We start from the raw sequence: 6,710 nt of genomic DNA, 5'->3' as shown, positions 1-6,710 counted from the left end.
TTATTTTTCCTCCACAAACCATGTTCATTATTTTTCAGCCAGCTCTGTAATTTCTGAGCTCTGGAGAAATGATCTGATTGTCCTGCTGCAGCATGAAGAGTTGAACCAGATTTGTCTGAATTTCTAGCAGCTCTTTCAGACTCTTTGCAATGTCTGTGAAGTTCAGAAGCTTGGCCTCAAGGCTTTAAATCTTATCAGGGTATTCCTATCTCTGGTTTCTATACTACTTTAAAAATATTTAGGGGTATTTGTTAGCAGGTTTAAATCTGACCATTGCTAGTTCTCTGTTTCTCACTGCCTGTCATTTGATATAAACACTGTGTGTTGTTTTTATTTCACCTAAAGTCAGAGTGGTTCCTCCAAAAATTACACGAGCAATCTTTAGGAGAAATCAAAAGGATTAAAGAGCTATTATTTTCTACAGGCACACAGCCATAAGGCTCCAGTGAGATTTGAACTCACGACCCCTGGTTTACTAGACCAGTGCTCTAACCCCTGAGCTATGGAGCCTCTGAACCTTATCTCTTTTTTCCTTAGGAAACATTTCATATAATATTTTTATCTGTTAATTCCAGAGTAAAACAAACCCTGCTCTGCTAAAATGCACTAGCACAAAATTCAAGTATTTCCTTATCTCTTTTCAAATGGTCCAAACACAAAAATCAGTCACGAAGCTCACAACACACCATAGTCAACACAAAACTTGATTTTACTACCATTTCGCTCCTCCCAGCAAGGATCCCTAGAATGATACATGGCTCCCCTTTCCCCAGCGAAGAAGCTTAGGAAGTGTTTACTTTTCCTTTACAAACAAGAGTCAGTGATATTTTCCCTTTTAATAGTAGTTCCACTGATTTACCAAAGAGGGAAGTTAAACTCTAAAAACACCCTCTGTGAACCCCACAACTTTCCTTTGAAAATTGGCATTTTACTTTTCTCCTGTTGATTCTTCTTGGCTTTTAAAACATGTCGATGCTTTCTTAAGAGCCCAGGACATGCTTTGTCCACTGTCTAGTGCACACATTTTCACTTGTCTTAGCCATTCTTTGATGTCTCAATTTTCAGGATTTTCCTCCTGCCTATTGTTTTATTTCTTCTTTGAAAATATTTAAAGTGTTATAAGAAACACACCTGGTGTTCATTCTATCCCCTCCCTCATTAATGCACCTGTTAGACATAAGGAGCATTTTTCTGTTGGTCATTTTTATATTTGCATGGCATACCTCAGTGCTTGTTTCCAACCCATACCTTATATACAACTTTTTGACACAGGATTTGTCAGGTGGGATTAACCTGGAAGTGAGATTCCTCAATGAAACTGCTTCATATAAAGTAGCTGGGTTATATTTCACTGGGGTATGTTGCTTCTATCACAGGAATCCTCCAAAGCATGTATTCAGCAGCAGGAACAGGTATCTCATGCCCCATTTACTACCACTGCTATGAAGCCTAGGCTCCTTCCCATTGTGCACGGGGCTGTGTGCAGTGGCACTAGCCAGAGTCACAGCGTGTTGGTCTGTGGGCTTTTTGCTGTACGATACTAACTTTGCTTTGGACTCATTGCTAATTTGCAGTAATATGATAGTTATCATCGGTGGGGGCCATAGTCATCATGCTGTGATTTATTGCATTTGCATCGTGAACTGTCACACTGATGCCTGAAACAGGAGTAAAGGGGATATTCATTGACAAGCTTTATTATTTATCCTTACTTTCCCCTGCAACCCCCCACTATTTCCCATTCCTCCTATCCCCTCTTCCTCCAGTGGCTCCCTGTCCTTTTGCTCTCCCTCCTGACCCTCACTGTTCCTGCCTTAGTCACCTCCATGTCTCCTGACCCTTTTCTTTTGCATTTTTCTCATGGTCACCACCTCCTGCCTCACTGATGGATAGGGCTGAGACATGTCCTTTGCCACTTCAGAGGAGGAGGAAAGGAGGATAGAGGGGTTCCTCTGTCTATATGCATATGCCTCCTCCCTGCAACACCTGGCAGTGAGTCTGAAGCATCAGAACTTGTGGACTGCAGGAGTATTTTCTGTTACCCTCTTCCTGTCAGCCCCTTCAATGTCCTCCTCTCTCCTGCCATCCCCCTAAAAAGATGATCAACTCCAGCTTGAGGGGAAGGATGGATCTTGATTTCTACAGCTGGGAGCCAGCAATTGCCCACTCAGGCACAGGCATCTGAAGCCCTGCCACCATCAAGGACATTGACCAGGTACAGTAAACATGCATGGAATAGAAACAAGCTGCACGTTCCAGGGAAGGGAGTGAAACAGAGCCCAACGGCACTTCATTTTGCTTGTCCTTCAGAGCCTCCCCAGGCTCTATAGCAACATGCTGCTTGCAAAGTGTTTGTCTGCAAACATCCTGGCATGCTGGCACTTAGAGTTAGAGCAAAGGGAACCATGACTCCAGACTCCCACAGCTGTCATCAAACCCACCCTACCCAAAGGAACAGCAAAGGAGGATGCTGCAGGGATGAAGCTGAGTTTGGGAACAGAGAAGGTGTTTGTCATTTCAGGTGAGCTCAGAAAAGCTGTAGTGCCTGCTGAGTCTGCATACACCTGACATTTGCAAGTGGCAGGTACATTCTTCCAGCTCCTTATTTAGGGAATCCCATATTTAAATCAAAGCACAACAAAATTCAGGAGTCATCATGCAGCTTTTTAAGCTTTTTCAGATAGTGAGTGACTGAGCTGCAGAGCTACCAGTGTTATGAAGCAGCTCAAGTGCACAGGAGCTGTCAAACTGACCTTAAGCTATCTGCAGATCTCTGGCCTGATGTAACCTGATGCATCAGCCTAGGCTTTACCTTTTAAAAAGGCATAACACAGCAAAGGTGCAGAATAGAAGCTGTTTCCCTGTAAGTGTGCTCAAAAGCAAGGTCAGAAGAGAGTCATGTTACAGCTTCTGGAAACAGTGCTATTTGGTCAAGTCTATCTGTTCATCCATTCCTATCCTGTTTTGTCTCTCTCTCACTGTGACATTGTTCAGTTAAGTCATCATGGCTGCACTAGTCCCACCCACCTGAGAAACTGCCCTGAAAGAGGAAAGACTCACCCTAGATCTTTCTAATCCCCTCTTCTTGCCCTTCTTTGGCTCCTTTCTTCTTCCATCATCTCCTGCTCCTTTCTGATCCACTGGAGAGGCTGGACTGGTCTGCATACAAAGAAACTCCTTTCAGGAAGGGCATAGGTGAAAAGAAAACAGTGAGAGAAGAAATCAGACCAGAAAAGGAAAGATAAGAGGCCTTGGTCCCTGCTTATATAGGGCTTCAGGATTACCAGCAGCTGGTGCACAGCTGACATGAGTTCCCATGATCCCAAATCACACTGCAAGGGAAGGCATATGTTCTTACAGAGCATAGGATGACTGTTCACCCTATAAAAGAATTGTCCTACACCTAAATTGCCTATTTTTTAATTTGTTTGTTTGTTTATCAATCAATCAATCATCATCACCGCTATCTGAATTAACTTGGGAGTTTTTATCTATTTTGTCTCCTGTGCTGTAGCTCTTCTGTTCTACTGTGCACTTTTGTACGCTCTTTATTTTATTTCTAGAGATTCTAGGCAACAAACCTGGAAGATCTTTTGCTCAGTTCCTACTTAGACTAGGAGGGCAGCAGAGGTGATTCACCTTAGGGTGGTTTCAGTCTCTCAAGTGTGATACAGGGAGAAAATGATGATGTAACTATTGCTTTATCCATGGGCAGAGATTCCCTGCTTTCTGGTTGTGGGTAAAATACCTTCAGAACATTTAGGGAAAATAGCAGAGACAAATGACTTTAAAATTATGAAGGGAGTAATTAAGTAGTGTTTATGCAGAAGAGATGATGGGAATGTAATTAAGTAGATCTGAAACAAAAATCCTGGCACTAGACCCTCCATCAGTCATTGACAGTGAAGTCAGCAAAAACAGCACAAAGGTAGGAAAGGTTAATATAAATATTTCTGACTTATTCCTGTCAAGAAGCAAAAAGATGCACTAAGGTTACATGAATGTGATAAGGGACTGCTCAGTTAGGCAGTGGCAAATTCCTTAAGTGTCTGAGGGATAAATACTTAAAAGAAGCTGAGTTCAGATAACTGATACTGAAAGAAATGTCTGGGCTCTTTGGTGGGCTCTTGCCTGTGGCTGAACCGTGCCTTTCACATGCAGAGGGCTGCTCAGGCCATCGTGCTGCATGCACGGCTTCTGCTGACTCCTGCCCCATTTTGCAGGAGAACTGGAAAAGCAGACTTTCTTCCCACAGAGCGGGATTTTACCAATCCCTTTTGTCTACAGCTTGATGCCGTGTCCCCTGTTTTAACACTGAGTTCCTAATAATTCCTGCCAAGTGGTATATTCAATAGTAAGCAATAGCTATGACACCCACCTTCATAGTCTAGAGCTCTTTCAGTGAAGAGCCATGATAATGTTGCTTTTTGGATTATATTTCTCCTAGGTGAGGCAGTTCGAGACTGGGACATCCAGTGGCAGTGAGCAAGGCAGGAATGCTTCACCAACATCTCTTTGGAGAGGTGTCAGGAAGAGAGGAGGTTTGAGCAGATGGATCCCATTTTATTTTCTTACTTCCCTGTCGCATCATTGAGCAATAGATCCTCTCTCTCCAAGCCCTCAGGCTTACAGATTCAAGGAAACAGACTGAATTTGATGGTCTCTATGTGGCTGTGACTGGCCACTTCTCAGTCTGTGTTTCCTGCGAGGCATGAAATACTGGCAAACTAGAATAAACGTGGGAGAAACAAGAAACAAGAATGGAACAGAGCTTTGTATCGAGTATTTGACTAAAGAATGGACAAAGGGAACTTTGTCATCCCCATGTAAAGGGACAAATGCAGGCAGTCCTAAGCTGATTGGGATACTTCATATACAGGTTCTACCTTTAATGTTATGCACTAAATCCATCACTTGGATGACTTTCAAACAAGTGAGAAAGCTCCTTTCCTGCAGAGCCCTGCTCACCTTGTGTACCGTATCTCGGCTTCTTCAGGTTAAATAGGCAAGTCCTGCAGAGCCGGGGTAGAAAAGCTCCATTTGGAATACCTCAAACTTGAGGCCAAAACTCATTGAGACTCCTGTCAGCCTGCAGCAAGTCAGGGAGAGTGGTTTCTGGCTGTGTGTGAAACCCTTGGGCATAGAAGTTTCTCACAGGGGGTGGAAATGGTACAGCAGCAGCTAAAGAGGATGCTGAGTTTCAGAGTCTTAGGAGGAAGATGCGCAAAGAGAAAACATCAGTGCAAATGGTTAAAGGATGACTCAGAAAAAGCCACGATGTGTCTATTATGCCTGATGTTTTCATGGAAGAAAATTGCTGTCTTTGAAAGAAATCGGAAATTAAGACTGTCCATCCTCCCAGTGTAGAAAAACACAAGCCCTCATTAGGTGGGCTGAAAAGCAATTCTCAGGCCTTTATCCAATAAGCCAAAAGCATGATTCTGTCTATAGCATTTAGGGAGAAATGACGAATTACCTGGCATGGGTTCAGTGCCTGAGCTTGGCATTGGATAAACACACAAAGAAGCTTGCAGCCAATAGAACAACATTGTACAAATACTGCCAAAAGCAGCCCATTGAGGGCACACTGTGAGGACCTACACCAATAAAATAATTCTGCATGTCCCATGTAAGAACATGTGCTTGGAGCACAATTTACAAGAGCAGCTGGGTTTGTAGTCTAGGAACACATGGCTGAGCCATGAGAGACACTGGCTGGCAGAAGGAAATAGGGGAAACAATTTGGTACAGTCTGTTTTCAGACACTGATTTGAACAATAATGTGTTTTAAATGTGTGGGGATGCTGGATGCGCTTTGAGAAATAAATGGTTCTGATAATGAAAAGCGATGGAGTGGTGTAAATGGGAAAGTGTTTGCTGTTGTAGTACTATGTTGGAAAGGCTGCCTTGTTGTTCTCCTGAGTGAAAGTTCTTTGTAATTGTATTTTTCAAAGTCAATGTTTCCTGAGAAACTTTGATATTTTCACTGTGATTCTAGACCCTTGCAATGCTGAGAGCTGTTCTGAAAAGAAGTCTTTACTGTGCCCAAATAGCACTGTCCGAACAGCTTGGGGCTATCATCTGGTTTCAGATTCTGTATGATCATGGCCTTTTCCTTCCCTCTCAGTCTTAAGCCACGTTGTCCTTTGTTTGGAGAGCTCTCCTTCCTTTCTGGTGTTTACCCCCTTGACGTTTCTCACCATCCCTGCCCATCCCAGAAGGCTGTCCTGGCACAGACCCTGGTTTGTGCCTGCTTTTGCCAGAGAACAAGTGGCTTCATCATGACTACTGAGGTCTTCCCCAGGCTAGGCAGAATGGTTTGCATCGTGCCCTGTGAACAGTGCTCCAAGTAGAATTATACACATATCATCAGCTTAAGTGCCTGGGGTGTGCAAGACTAGCAGCTCTTCCATTTCTAGCACTAACACTACTGCAAATAGCTTACTTCCCATGTCCTAGGAGCAAATCTGCCTCTTTCATGGCTGTAGTGCATTCTGGCCTAATTAGACACGTGGTGTTAGTCCATCCTAGGCTTTCTCCATGTTAGAAAGCTGTGACAGTGCTCTAGGAGCTGGTAAGAGATCACCAACTCCGTTGCAGCAGTTCAGTTAGAATTTGTAATAAAGCGCACAGTGAACTCCTGGCTTGCTGAGCAGACTCTGTGAACCAAAGCAAGACTCTAATATCCCTGTTTCCTGTGGTGCTGTGAA

General features: G+C 43.5%; 1 non-coding gene across 1 annotated transcript; it reads right to left on the bottom strand.

Annotated features, from left to right (window-relative positions):
- Positions 1-437: 437 nt before the first annotated feature.
- Positions 438-510, bottom strand: TRNAT-AGU (transfer RNA threonine (anticodon AGU)). The gene has a single exon. It is a non-coding gene; the product is annotated as a tRNA-Thr (tRNA).
- Between the last annotated feature and the right edge of the window lie 6,200 nt (positions 511-6,710).

The sequence above is a fragment of the Dromaius novaehollandiae genome, chromosome 20 (genome assembly GCF_036370855.1).
Source record: "Dromaius novaehollandiae isolate bDroNov1 chromosome 20, bDroNov1.hap1, whole genome shotgun sequence".
NCBI lineage: Eukaryota > Metazoa > Chordata > Aves > Casuariiformes > Dromaiidae > Dromaius > Dromaius novaehollandiae.
The sequence above is the reverse complement of the archived record's forward strand: the minus strand, read 5'-3'. Positions and strand labels throughout refer to the sequence as shown.